At 48.2% G+C, this 15,394-nt stretch overlaps 1 protein-coding gene across 5 annotated transcripts in view; it reads right to left on the minus strand.

Annotated features, from left to right (window-relative positions):
• LOC119395608 (trafficking kinesin-binding protein milt) overlaps positions 1-15,394 on the minus strand; it is a 469,019-nt gene that overhangs the window by 403,919 nt on the left and 49,706 nt on the right. For all 5 annotated transcript variants that reach the window (XM_037662593.2, XM_037662592.2, XM_049416698.1 and 2 more), the window contains exon 3: positions 2,011-2,112. The gene's annotated coding sequence lies outside the window, so the exon portion shown is untranslated. The remainder of the gene's footprint in view (positions 1-2,010; positions 2,113-15,394) is intronic.

The following is a 15,394-nucleotide window of genomic DNA, read 5'->3' on the forward strand; positions in this document are numbered from 1 at the left end:
GTTCTGGAAGAACTTGGCGTGCTCCCGCCTCATGATCTGGTTGCTCTTGGCAAATCATGGGACAGCACACGCCAGAAAAAAATGTCTCAAAAACTAACCGGAGAAGCAAGGGCTCGTCGGCGTGCGCTGAAGAAAAAATCTCTTGTCAAGGAGTCAGCTCGAAAGAGCCGTGAGGGCCAAACCTATGGTGCTGGCGCATTTTAATGGCAGTGGCCACTACAAAGAGGATTGCTCTTTCTTGTGTACAAATTTAGTCGCATTCAATGGCATCTTTGATAAATAAACATGCAATTTTGACTTTAAAACTCGTTTTTCTCAAAACGCAAATTTTGCAATTTTTGTCAATGTGCCCCTCCTTTTTCGGGTACTTCTGGTGCTCAGATCTGCATGAAATTTTTCCCAAATTTTTTCCAAAGTACGTTAAATGCAATTATCTTGTTTAAGTTTCAATATTCTTATTATATAATAAAAAAAAGTTATGTAAACTTTTACTAGGGTAGGGGAAATATGAACTTCCCACGTTAAAATTTTTCACGTCTAGTACATATTTTGTATGGACTTCCTAATTAGTTATTTGCATTCCGCACTTTATTTGAAACATTATGAACTATCAAATGTAAAAAATTATTGAAGTTTAGGTCTGAAAAAAGGGGGGGCAAAAGGCTTAAGTTTTTCACTTTGTCATGTTGCAGAACTAAAAGTATGCAACTTGCAAGAAAACTAATTACATATTTGAAATCAGCATAAAAAGTTCTATAACCAGCTCAAGTTTCATTGCTCTAGGGTGAATATTAAAGAAAAAGTGTCTTCGAGTAGCATCTCCCCTTAAGCTTCAACAGCAATGTATTCGTCCCGATTCGGCGCCGTTTTTGAGAGCCATAGTCAAATAATCGATGCTGTAAACTTAGCGAGTCGAGATGGGCGCTTCCGAATGCTCGGAGGACATAGATTACGCGTTTGTTAGTTGTTTCTAATCCTCCATGGCTGGCGCCACTTGACCTGGTTTGGCGCCCACCGCACCGAGGCACTCTAGCACCCACGCTCGCGCGCCGCCTAAGTCACAATTTTGCGTGTTCACGTGGCCAGTTGTGTTTGCCCGTCCTCCGGAAGTAGTGCTGCCCAGCTCGGTGCTCCTTGAAACCGAAACTGCGACTGGGCGCTCTAAAAACGTCTCTAAATAAATAACTGTCGCGCACTCGCGCAAACGAGGTTTGCAGCCATGATAAGTGGATCATAAGCTATCATAAGCTATCTATTGCAACAAAAAAAAACAAGGTGCAAAATTTTTGTGTCAGTGCTCTTTTAAGAGAGTCTACTGTAATTAGGAAGGCAGCAAGCAAATATTCCATTACCTTTACCCTTGAGGATTTTCAAACACATTTCTTAAGACACCCTGTATATATGTGCAACTGTCTGTATCAGTGCTTTGCCTTTTGTTGTGTCCTGCGACCCCTGGTGGCATGCGAAAACACCATTGCGGTAGAGGTCCCTGCCACTGGGCGGAGTTGGGCCTCCCCTGTTTGGTGCCACCAACCGGGCGTGGCCATGCCGGTCATGCGACCTGTGCCCAATCACCCTTCTTCCCCCTCCATAAAACCGCCCGCAATGAGAGCAGTCTCCCGTCAGCCTCGCCAAAGCACGGTGTACAAGTCATCACTCCACGCGCCCTCCTGCCACGCGGCCTCTCCGTCGGCCTGCCGCGGGGTTACGCCGCACTCCTGCCTATACAACACATGGAGTCGATACACCACCTTTCAAAGTGAAACTTACACTTTCTGCTTCTTCCAGCTAAACTACAGCTCACTGTGGTAATAAAGATCGCTATTGTGGCCGAGATATCAGTCCCAGATGTGGGAAGCTTGGTCAGTGCATGTGGCAGGCAGGACCCATGTGATGCAAACGTACATTTTCTAAAAACTTAGTTTTGGTCTCCAGGACTGTTCTCCATTAAGACACCATAATAAAGATCGACATAATGTATTTTCATTTATACAAGGTGAAGAGACTTGCCTCCGAATTCGGTGAGGGTGTCCGCTCGCAATCGGTACCGAGGCAGCTGCTCTTCAATCAGGCTCACCAGCTCTACCTCGGCACCGTTACTGCAACTCAAATCTGCAAGGCAAGCACATGCCGATATGACATCCTCTGAAGACTCACTCAAGACCAAATCGCACTGCACCAGGGCGCCCAAGAGCAATTTTGTTCAAGTTGCTGTAAGTTTAGGCACCTTGTATGGCAAAAGATAAACAGATTCAGTCTCTTACTTAATTTACTAAACTCGAAGCCAACACAAGACAATAATGCAAAACAGAAAGCAAGTACAGGTGAAATCCCCCACAGCAACACTGCCCGTCTACAATCAATGCACAATGCGGTTCATGGCATACAATGTACTTACACTTCAAGGACAAAGTGTTAGTATGAATTTGAGTGAATTCATTTTCCAATATTTACTTTCACCACAGAGCACAACAGTGCGGCTACGTGGTTACAGGCAACGTCGCTAAACATCTGGCTTGAAGTCGCCACATGCATAAACCTGGCTGCTTCTGGGCTACATAGTACTTTAAAAGTAGTATTAATAAATACTTGCACAAATATGCACATCATACATACGCTACATGGGAAATTATCGTGTTTATTCGAATCTAAGCCGATGTTTTTTTCGAAAAAACAATGTGCGAAAGTGGCTTAGATTCGAGTACCATGATTTAAGTTTTTTTTTTTTCTGGCCTTGCGAATTTCGGGAGTCGGCCTACAATCGAGGGTGGCCTAGATTCGAGTAAATACGGTAATCAACAAATAAAGCTGTACATCCCCATACCATTAACAACATATGGAGATGGAAGTAATGAAGGAACACTGTAAAGGAACAAGACACCCTCTGGGCTGGCTGTTCTATTCTCACATGAAGAAAACAATCACAGCCGGTAGAGATCTTTATTGGGCAAACTTGTGCCCAGAAAAAGAATGACACTCAAAGTGGAACAATATCAGAGCACACAATTGTCAGCCGTTGAATAGTCTGATCAGCGGTAAGAAGCGCCAGCATTTATACACGTGGCATCAAAGACTCCAGCCTTATCGTTGATGGCCCCATCAGTTCCATAATAAGCTCTACTGTTCGCGTTGTGCACTTAAGCTCATCAGAACAATCTAAAACAATCGGGGATGTTCGACATGTCGGCGCGGTGAGCACAAGGCAGTGGTTGCTCGTGTAATGGAACGGTTACATGAAAATAAAAAATAATAACAATAATAATAATATCTGGGGTTTAACGTCCCAAAACCACGATATGATTATGAGAGACGCCATAGCGGAGGGCTCCGAAAATTTCGAACACCTGTCGTGTCTCCTGCAGTCTGGCCATCCTGGCTGGCAATGCCATGCTGAAGTTGGTGTAGTCGCACAATAGGTGGCGCAAATTCCCCTGCAGTACACCTGGTGGCAAGGTTACTTGTGCACAAGAAAAACTTGTTCAGCATGAAATGCTTTTGGCTACCATTGTAGGCGACCTTCAAGTAACCTTGAGCCAAAAGCTGTTATCTGAGCCCTCAAGCGAGAAAATCTGGGCATAACTGCTGACAAAACACAATCATTTGGGCAATCATTCAAAAGTTAAGATAATTAGGTCTCTGGCCCCAAACCCTTTGTACAGGACCTCACTACATATGCTAGCCAATACTGTGCAAACAAGTTACCAAAAATACTGCTCCCGAGTTCCTCCTTCTTAATGTCTGTCCACAATATCACTACAGCTGTCCCGTTCCAAAGGCCAACACAGGGCACCATACACCTTATCGGAGCACTGAGACAGGGTTGCCTGTGCTCTTTTCAATGCGAGCAGTCTGTGACTTTTGTAGCACAGCTCTTGCGCCACCTCCTTTGAGAAATGGCGCCACACTGCATGACCATGCCAGCAGCATCCGACATGGTGCAGATGGTGTTTTGGCCGAGACAAGACTTGCAACGAGGTTCACTTCAAAACAGGTTCACTCCGGCTCAGCAAGCTTTCAGGCCTGTAAGACGGAACACTGGGCGAGTTGGTATAGCTTCATACTGGCCGACGACAGGACACAGATGCAACACAGGCCCGTGCTGCGTCGTGGCCACACATTAAGATTGTGGCTAGTATCATGTCCAACCAATGTGCTTTGCTGGGAGCCATTTCATGAGGGTGTCAACTTGAGCTTGTTGGCATGGCTTCGTCTTCGGAAACAGCGCGAGCACACGGGACAAGAAAGACAGACAGGACTTTGCGCTGGCTAACAACATGAGCGTTTATTTCGTGCGATCACATATATACGCTTCCTTGGAAATAGATAAACAAGAGAGGATGAGGGAAAGGGAAAGCCCTACGCCTGCGCCGTGACTAATGCATGAAAAAGCAAAGATCAATCACGGAGGTAATTAATCTCCTTGTTGGTTAGTGCGATGGACGATGCGCTTACACATGATGGCCCGATGGAATGAATCGTGAACGCTTCATATATTTCCCGGGCGTGGCAGTCACGATATCTGCGTAAGATACGCGTCTGATCGAAACTCGGAGTCCACTCGGAGTCCGAAACTCGGAATCCACTGTGCCGAGTGCGGTTGCACTCCGAGTTTCGATCAGACGCGTATCTTACGCAGATATCGTGACTGCCACGCCCGGGAAATATATGAAGCGTTCACGATTCATTCCATCGGGCCATCATGTGTAAGCGCATCGTCCATCGCACTAACCAACAAGGAGATTAATTACCTCCGTGATTGATCTTTGCTTTTTCATGCATTAGTCACGGCGCAGGCGTAGGGCTTTCCCTTTCCCTCATCCTCTCTTGTTTATCTATTTCCAAGGAAGCGTATATATGTGATCGTACGAAATAAACGCTCATGTTGTTAGCCAGCGCAAAGTCCTGTCTGTCTTTCTTGTCCCGTGTGCTCGCGCTGTTTCCGAAGATGGAGCCATTTCATGCTTACCCTTGAATACGAGAGAGAAGCTGTTTATGGCTAGGATCTGCAAAAACATATGTCCGCGATGTCGACAAACACACACCATCCATGTGGTGTGGTCATGCCGTCTTTCTGAGGCAGCACGAAACCCGCAACGCACCAACCAGGCATGGATTCCGCGCTGCCTCCAAGATATGCCGTGATCACATCACGCACCCATTTAAAGCACCAGCAGCCACAAAAACACGAGTCCACTTGACGCCACCGGGCTAAAACGAGTGACGAAGACAAACCAATGGCACTAAGTACAAACGCATCGCCTGCCAGGATCCTCAGTATCGCAAAGCTGGAAATGCCCGGCAAGTTGGTTACAACCCAGACGAGCATTTCCCGAAAGTCTCGGCGAGATCTCAATGGGAGTTGGTAGGGATACATTTGGGTACCCGTGCAGCGTCTGTGATTGTGTGTGGTTTGCCAAACACCCTTCCACCATCTCCAGCGTGCATGACCAACTGCAGCAGGACTATGCAGCCACAACAATATGGCAGTCTGTGTCATCGGAGCGCTCCAATAAAGTGCTGGTGTGCATGATGTGTCACGACTCGTTGCTTACAGAAGTTGTGCCCTGGTTTGCCACCACCCGTGGCTACGTGACACCCTGACACCAGAGCACCTCCCGAAAATAAATGTCATCAAGGAAAGGCTGCTGTCACATACTGTTCATGTGCATACATCACACATGTGACGCACCCACACAAGCGGCAAGTGCGAGTGTCAAGGGGCAACGTTGCTAGAGAAATGGCTATGCCAAGAGAGAAAACTTCAAATATAATTCAACAAAAGCAGCTTCCCTGGTCTTCCAACTTCACATAATAGAAAAACAGCGATTGCTTTTTCGTTCTTGGTGGCTGTCGTAAGTAAAGGGCACGAGACACATGCCAGAAGACGAAGGGAAAAAGACTCGATGGTGTGCGAGACACACACCCTATTGATGGAGAGACAGCTTGTAGCATGCAACCCAAGCTGTGGTCGGAAAATGAGGAACGAGTAGCTGGTATTGTCTGTGGGGCACCGGTCGACAAAGGTGGTCAATCTCACTGGTCTAGTGGATGCAGCCCTAGGAGTCTGTGGTATGGACATCGATCTCGGCAGCGACCAGGTGAGGCTCCTCGGACTGACGGCAGCCTCGTCACAGCAGTTCCTGTGATGCTCCGCTTTAGACGGCAGAACAATCCCCAAATGCCTCGTCATACGAGCCAGGATGTCTCTTGGAAGCAGTAGCAGAGCGTGAGGCTAAGCCTAACCTCCAAGCTTCAATGGCGGCTGCGACGGCAACCGGGAAAAGGGCAGCAAGGATGGGAGGATCTCCCAGGAGCTATGTAGAGCTCTGACGACAACAGGATCACGTCGAGAGAGATGGCGACAGACAAAACTAGACTAGGAGTCTACGTGGGTTCCAAGCCACACGAATGAGTAAGAATGTTCTATTTCGACACTGAATGCAAGGCCGATGTGGCTAGACATCTGTGGCAGTTAGAGACTGCGCTTAGTGTCGTATTGCGTGTTCAGTGGTGTTGTTTGCACGAGTTTGGTTTGTGTGGATTTGCAAGGCACGGCAGAGTACAGGATTTTCGTTTCACTAGATGCAGTCATGTTTGCTGTGCCGCTCCCACTTCCCGCCTCTCAATCACGCTAAACGTGGGCGCTCCTGAGACTCGTGACATAATATTTGCGAGCCCTGCCAGGATTATGAACATCCTCGGGCCTAGTCTGACAGATCGTCGGGAGTTGCTAAGATGGACTGGGAGCGTTTGGCACCGATAGCAAAGGATGTGAACATGGATAAAGAAAAAAGTTTTTTTTGAAAACGCTCATTCAGAGCATGAAAAGCACCTTGCACAGAAGGAACCAGAATGTGAAGCACAAGGAACACAAATATGAGAAGGAAATTCTGGAGCATAAGTTGCAGTTAGCTCAATGTGGCTGCCCGCAGTGACCCTTCAGCCGACTGGCCCTCTTCCAGGCTAGGAAGTTGATGGCGTCCTTGGATGAACGAAGGGACAACCCTGATGCCAATTTGCATCGGTTTGAGGGAGAGAGAGGAGTCTGAACTTAGCGGGTTAGGCATCGAGTGTGTTTTGGCGGATGCCAGCACACAAATAACTCGACAGTAAAGAAAACTTTATTCAAAAGGCTGACTGTCAAAGTCTACTGCAACAGGACTCCCAAACGGGGAAGCAGTTTATATACCGCCTGGTGAACTATTTCAAGGGGTGCATAGACTTGTGCGAAACGGAAAAAACATAGGAAGGGGTACGAGAAAGAATGGTAGCAAAGCAGTTTCTTTCTCAGTGTAGTAATAATTTGGCAATTTTGCTAAAAGAGAGAAAGCTGCGGTCTGTAGACCAAAGAGGCAGACCAGTTTATGGAAGCGCAGGGATGGAAAAATCTAGGAAAGGAGGACAGCGGTACTACCAGGGTAGCAGAGAAGAATAGTCAGGCCCAAGGATATAGACAGCAGAGATGTTTCTTACGCAATCCGAGTAGACGGTCAACTGAACAATGGGACATAGTCACCAGGTGAACTGCCAATTGTGCCAAAAGAAAGGACAGATGGCAGACAAGTGTGGGACAGTAGAGAGAGCAGTGTGTGTGTGGATGGAGTCCGAGGATGAGCTGTACGCAAGCGGTCAGAGCACCAAGAACCCAGAGGAAGTCCCAGATCAAGGAAAACCAGTGATGGGACAGACAGTGCTATGCCGCTGGTAGAAGGAAGCATCCATGGCGTACGGGTATCCGTGTTGAGGGACTCGGGAGCTGGCCCCGCAGTAATAAAAAAAAGTGCGGTGAAAGAGACAACCTCTCCTTAAACGCATTTAATTAAAAAAAAAGAGAGTGACTTCACTGGGAAAATGGGAAAGGTTGTGTTTGTTGATGGGACAAAGAGAAGGCTACCAGAAGCCAAGGTACGGCTAGGTGCACCTTTTTGCGTAGGAAGGGCCTCTATGCAGTGTGATGCTATGGAAACAGGCCAGATGAAAAACAATCCATTAACACCAGAACGATTTGGTTTCTGTAAGAACAAATCAGTCAATTTAGCACTAGTAGAGAAGAAAGAATATATATTAACCAAGGTTTGAAAACAAAGCAGTGATTGGTATTTTCGTAGACTTTTCTAAAGCTTTTGATGTAGTTGACTAAAATTTTTTTGGTGGAAAAATGAAGCTGTTGTAAAATACGAGGACATACATTATCTCTTATCAATCTTAGAATAACAGAGAGCTGAGCTAGTTGGCAAGTATTCACTCTAAAAAGACAGGGCGTGCAAACACGGACACAAGAAAGAAGTCAGCACACCACAAACGCCGACTAACAACTGAATAGATGCACAACGGCAGAAAAGAAAGAAGGCACGAAAACTTATCTGCGCATGCCCATGCAATAGGCGAACCTATCAATCCGGCACACGTGGGGGCCTACGCGAAAGATAACTGTTAAGGCATTTGTTTTCATCTTTATGCAAGTTAATCGACGGTTGGCTCACGCATGCGCTACCGCTATTCTTGATATGCCATGCCTCAATCATCAGATGCGTTTCTTCATTTTTATGACGGTACAAAACTGCGCATTCATTGAATTTTGGCATGCATTTGCACTTATCTGCGCATGCCCATGCAATAGGCGAACCTATCAATCCGGCACACGTGGGGGCCTACGCGAAAGATAACTGTTAAGGCATTTGTTTTCATCTTTATGCAAGTTAATCGACGGTTGGCTCACGCATGCGCTACCGCTATTCTTGATATGCCATGCCTCAATCATCAGATGCGTTTCTTCATTTTTATGACGGTACAAAACTGCGCATTCATTGAATTTTGGCATGCATTTGCACTCTCGACAATCTAACGATAGATTAGGTGAGCCTCCGGTTAGTGATCTCTTATGTTCTAATAATCTCTGGTTAATGCAGTGGCCCGTCAGTGGCCCCCTGCCAAATGAAAGAAGGGTTGTAGACTCGTCAAGCTGTTCACTTTTATTCCCCCCCCCCCCCCCCCCCATCTGTATTTGTAACTACACAGGATGGCAAATAAACAATTTCATTTTTGACTCAGTAGGGGAAACTGTGCCCAACAACAGAGGCAAGGGATCATGAAAGGGAAGGTGTGGAAAAGCAATGATAGCTTTGAAGGTTTTGGGTGTAGCGCCGCGTACGAATTGGTAAGAAAGAAGATGACAGGAAAGAGAACCTCAGAATATGGCAGCAACACATATTTTGTACAGCCCAGAGGAGACTATGGTGGCACCATGGGAGCCTTCATTATAAAGGTGCATAGAAACGCACTTCGGCGTGTCTATGCATTCTGCAAACGTGTCATTTTCTTGGTATCCCTGGCGCTGCTTGGAAACTCATGTTGTGAATTCAGCCTTTTTTCTCCACTGAAGCTGATGTGAGCATCAAAACTATTGCTCTTGAGGCTGTTTTGGAGCAGTACGGCGCAATTTTTGCAATTTTTGTGCTTTTGGAGCAGCTTGGCACAGGAAAACGGAATCGTATCCAAAATGCACAATATATACACAGCTGTCTCACCCCTGCTCATAAGACAACTGACGCTGCCTGTACCTCACGGAAAATCTATTCTAGAGCACTGCTATGCTAATGGGTTTAGAGGTAAGAAATAACCAAAGAGGCATTTTGGCCAGGGTTGCATGGGGATTTGAGGTGCTTCATGAAGTGGCACTGCGAAAACACTCGCGAAAAAGGGATTTATCATGACGTAGAGAAGTCTGGTAGAAATTGCCGTCAATAACACAAGTGTTCTGGACAATGAACATGTAAATTTCAAAACAGTGGCATTGAGAATTTGTGATTTTGTTTGCATGGTGAATAGAGTGAGACTGAGGAGCAGTTTGAGGAAGTGGAACGTTGAATGGGCGCGACAGTGTGGTAGTGCACAGTGAGACAACCAGGAAAGGCACACAAGCAGGAGATCCACAACCGCAAGGAGAGTAGTTTTTTTGAGGAAAAAAAAACTCTTGAAAAGAGGTGATGAGTGAAAGGCACGTGCCAGAAGACGAACATGCGATGGTATGCGATCCGAAGGGAAAAGTACTCGATGGTGTGCGAGACATGTCCATGTGCCCGACTTGCGGCGAGACAGCTCATGGCATGCGACCCGAGCTGTGGTCGGGAAGAAGTAGCTGGGATTATCTGTCGGGCACCGGTCGACGAAGGTGGTCAAGCCGGCATCTCACCAGTGATGAGAGCAGCTGGTGCAGAGTCTGGAGGACGCAGGGCCAGGATTCCGTGGTGTGGAAGTCGATCTCGGCAACAGCCAGGTGAGTAAGGTGGCTATTTGGGCAAGTTGGTAAATCTTCATGCTCTCTGCCGACTCCAGGATGCATCGCAGCCAGTTCGGGTCAGCCTTATTGATTGCAAAAAAAGGGCTGACTGTCCCAGCGAGGTCTTCCGGTATCCAGCCGAAAATTCGGGACCTTCGCGCCACCACCGAAGCGGCGTTCGTCGAACTCACAGGCTAATCGTCGTCAAGAGCGACGCGCTATCGGGGAGCCCGTTCCCGGTGTGAGGACTTCAAAGAAGCCTCTGCCTCCCCTCCATGCTGTGGACGCTCTTTCGCGCAAGCATCACGAACACTTGCCTTAATTTTCTTTACCTTCCTTCCGCAGTGTCATTTTATTGTATTATGTGTTTCAAGAGCATTGTTTTTTTATTATTGATTTTTTCTTTCTCGCATTATAATGTATTCTTTCTTTTAGCAGCAGCTCCAGGGCTGGATGAGGCTAGTGGTTGCTCATAGCAGTGTTATTTTAACTGCATGGGTGACCGCCAGCTGCCTTTGCAGATCAGTAAAGGGCAAATTTAGGAGAGGGGGATGTGGGGATTGAGGCTTGCCCGTCGCCATTGCGCTGGCTTTTCGCCTATTTCTGCCATCCCCACGTCCGATCATATGACACTCCCTTCCTCCGCCGTCTTACGGCGCTGGGCGAGCGGGGAGTGACGTTAACCTCCCTCTCCCGGCGTCGGACCTCGACGGTGGCACTGCGCTCGAGTTTCGCGTCTCGCGAGACGTTTCGCACGGCGGAAGGGGGGGAGACCCTCTCTGGACCTCGTAGGGTAAGCACGTGTTTTCTCTCCCGTCCGTCGGCTCCTCTTTTGGGCTCGCTCGGACGGAACTCGCTAACGGTGCCTTGCGCCAGCGGCGAGCGCTTACCTTACGTTGTCCTTTTCCGAACGCTAGGCTGAAGAGCGGTGCGGTGCATTCGTGCGTGGTCATAGTACGCCGAAACCGTACCTATCGAAGCCAACGCGAGCGGAGTTTGCCCTCACTCGAGCGATCGGGCCCTGTGGTCGCGGATCGTAAGAGTACGCAGCATAGTCGCGAGGGACCCGTTTTCTCTCAGCGGCATGTCGCCGTGAGCCCTTTTTGCCCGCGGAGACGTGCTAGCGGCACCCTTTGTGTTGTACTTTCGCCCGTGGCGTGGGGAAGCCTGTTTTGCTACTCCCGCCGCCTTTGGGAGCGGGTGTTGTGCTGCGTTTTGTGGTGTTGCCGCAGGCAATAAACTGTTGCGGATCTCGAGAGCAGTACTGTGTACTTGCCGCGTTGCGCTCGGCGCCTTTGCGCTCGAACGTATGTGTACAGCGGCGCGCTAGTTCACGCGAGGCGACGGCAAGTGTAGTGTGCACGTACCTCACAGGAGTACGGCCACTAGCGTGGGTTCGGACTTAGCGAGCCACAGGGCCACGTTTGCCGTCGCCTCGTGTGAACTAGCGCGCCGCTGCACACGTACGTTCGAGCGCAAGGGCGCCGAGCGCAACGCGGCAAGTACACAGTACTGCTCTCGAGATCCGCAACAGTTTATTGCCTGCGGCAACACCACAAAACGCAGCACAACACCCGCTCCCAAAGGCGGCGGGAGTAGCAAAACAGGCTTCCCCACGCCACGGGCGAAAGTACAACACAAAGGGTGCCGCTAGCACGTCTCCGCGGGCAAAAAGGGCTCACGGCGACATGCCGCTGAGAGAAAACGGGTCCCTCGCGACTATGCTGCGTACTCTTACGATCCGCGACCACAGGGCCCGATCGCTCGAGTGAGGGCAAACTCCGCTCGCGTTGGCTTCGACAGGTACGGCTTCGGCGTAGTATGACCACGCGCGAATGCCCTGCACCGCTCTTCAGCCTAGCGTTCGGAAAAGGACAACATAAGGTAAGCGCTCGCCGCTGGCGCAAGGCACCGTTAGCGAGTTCCGTCCGAGCGAGCCCAAAAGAGGAGCCGACGGACGGGAGAGAAAATACGTGCTTACCCTATGGCAAACTCCGCTCGCGTTGGCTTCGACAGGTACGGCTTCGGCGTAGTATGACCACGCGCGAATGCACTGCACCGCTCTTCAGCCTAGCGTTCGGAAAAGGACAACATAAGGTAAGCGCTCGCCGCTGGCGCAAGGCACCGTTAGCGAATTCCGTCCGAGCGAGCCCAAAAGAGGAGCCGACGGACGGGAGAGAAAATACGTGCTTACCCTACGAGGTCCAGAGAGAGTCTCCCCCCCGCTGCGCGAAACGTCTCGCGAGACGCGAAACTCGAGCGCAGCGCCCCCGTTGAGGTCCGACGCCGGGAGAGGGAGGTTAACGTCACTCCCCCGCTCGCCCAGCGCCGTAAGACGGCGGAGGAAGGGAGCGTCATATGATGGGACGCGAGGATGGCAGAAATAGGCGAAAAACCCGCGCAATGGCAACGGGCAAGCCTCAATCCCCACATCCCCCTCTCCTAAATTTGCCCTTCACCGGTCTGCGAATAAGGCAGCTGGCGGTCACCCATGCAGTTAAAATAACACTGCTATGAGCAACCACTAGCCTCAGTCCAGCCCTGGAGCTGCTAGGGTCGACCCACAGAATAATCACCGAGTGCCACACTGTCATACGGGCAGGGATGCCTCTTGGAAGCAGTAGCCGAGCGTGAGGCTAGGCCTAACCTCCAAGCTTCAGTGGCGGCTTAGACGGTGACCCGGAAACGGGCAGCTGAGACGGGAGGATCTCCCAGCAGCTAGGTAGATCTTCGACAACGACAGGAATCCGAGGACACAACACTACCAGGAGCAGATTTCGGAGCCAAGCGAGGCTAACGAGTAAGAAAGTTTTATTATGGACACAACTGTGAGGCTGAGGTGGCCAGACTGCTGTGGCAGTCAAGGACTGCGCTTCATGCGTAATGTTGAATGGATAACTTACTGTCAGCGCATTTGGAGAAGCGGCGTATTATATGCTGATTGGTGTTGTTTGCATGAGTTTGGTTTGTGTGGATTTTTGTGGGATGTTTGCTTCATTAGATGAAGTCATGTTTGCTGTGCCACTGCCGTCTCACGCCTCTCAGTCCCTCTGAACGCGAGCGCGCGAGACTCGTGACAGTATCTCAAGAAGAATATTGTGCAGGGCCAACTTTGCACACTCAATGGACCATGTTGTGGACTACTACCCATTCCCTTGAATTTGTTTGCAAGACTGCCTCCGCAAATGAAACAGGTGTGTCTTCGTGTGGCAAGTCAAACTCACTCGGTTCTGCAACACGTTATATTCCTGCCCCTTAACACTTTCCTTTCCGCGGGAAAATAGGCCAGGTTTGGGTACCCTAGTAAACAATTTTTCTACTGCCACAGAATATTATTGACACCATAATATATTATATGAACTCGTAGAACAAGGAATGCGCTTTCTAATGGTACTATATTTAGGCAAACATTTCTAAAGAATTTACCGAAAAAATAATCTTTGATAGGAAAATTTTTGACAAAAACGAGAACACGCTATAAAAACATCAATGGTGCTTTGCACCAACTGAACACAACAAAAAAATTCGAAAGAAATTTTAACCAAAAATTCCATATCCAATATCCCTGCGAATATGAGCATTCGATCTCTAGTCGTTATTTAGATACAAAAGAAAACATTAGCCCTAGTGGCTATCGTGCCACCGCGCAATGCAGTTACGTAATGCGGTGAAGCACAGGTTTGCACAGTGTATTTCGCAGAAAACATTCGTTTTCTCTGTTATTTTTTGCTCAAGAGTATGCATTCATGCATATTTATTAGTTCGTTTATTCGTTTATTCATTTCGTTCGTTTATTAGTACCTCAAGGGTCCTGAGAGACATTACATAAGGGGTGGGCAAGAAAACATGATGGATAAAAAGAAAGCAAGAAAGCAAAAACAGCACCAACAATAACAACAAAAAAAAAAAAGAAAAGCAGCAGCAGATCACATTTACAAGGATAAAATATGGCTTTTTACTGCAGTTTTAAATTGGGCAAACTGAGATGACATGGCGAAGTGGGTGGGAAGGTCATTCCAGTCTTGCGCAGTCTGCAGGAAAAATGACTTCTGGAAGGTCTTTGTTTTAGAATGTATGGGATAGATGGCGTTGGGGTGAGAATGGCGCGATGTCCGATGTGCAAGTCTGATGAATGCATTGCCTGGTGGCAAGGAATGGAAGAACTTATGATACAGGCACAAACGTGCAACTTTACGGCGAGTGGCAAGATGAGGAAGGTTAAGTTGAGATTTGACTGCTGACACACTTATGTTAGTCGAGCAATTCGCGATAATGAATCTGGAAGCATGGTTCTGGATGGATTCAAGCATAGTAGAAAGGTTAGCTTGATGAGGATCAAAAATGGCATTAGCATACTCAAGTTTAGGCCTTACGAGTGTTTTATAAGCTATTAGTTTAATAGAAGAAGGTGCCGAGGCCATAGAGTTTCCTACAATACTTACTAGAGGGAACTCTGGCGCTAGTGTCTATGGGAGCTGCAATGCATCGCGCTTCAGCCAGCATGGGAATCATGGGTAGTACACGGATTTGTCTAAACTTCGTTCTTTTGGCTCCGTTTGGCTCCGCGTCGCCTGCATCCGCTTTGTCGCAAAACGAAGTTCAGCAAAAATCAGCAGTTTCACTTCACCACTTTAACTTCTTTAGGCTCACCGATTCAAATCTGGTCTAGAAGTTCACAACGATCCGTTCTTTTATCTGAAAGAAAACCAAAACATAGCAATAAACAAAGCCACAAGTGCGTTCGAAGCCCACAAGCACGAAGACTAGGCAAATCCGTGTACTACCCATCATTCCCATGGTGATTGAACGATCGCAGCGCCAGAGTTCCCTCTAGGTCCTTTTAGGAAACTCTATGGCCGAGGCAAGGTTGCGACGAAGGTATCCGAGAACTCGATTAGCAGAGTTAGTAATGACAATGATGTGTTGTAACCATGTTAAATCAGATGAGATATGAACACCTAAGTATTTGGTAGTGTTAGCAGCGGCTACGGGGTACCTGTATTTACTCGAATCTAACGCGCACCTTTTTTCCGGAAAAACGAGTCCAAAAATCGCATGCGCGTTAGAATCGAGGACCGAAAAAAAAAAAAAAGAAACTCCATTATCGTATTGCCA

Source organism: Rhipicephalus sanguineus, chromosome 6, assembly GCF_013339695.2.
Source record: "Rhipicephalus sanguineus isolate Rsan-2018 chromosome 6, BIME_Rsan_1.4, whole genome shotgun sequence".
Classification (NCBI taxonomy): Eukaryota; Metazoa; Arthropoda; class Arachnida; order Ixodida; family Ixodidae; genus Rhipicephalus; species Rhipicephalus sanguineus.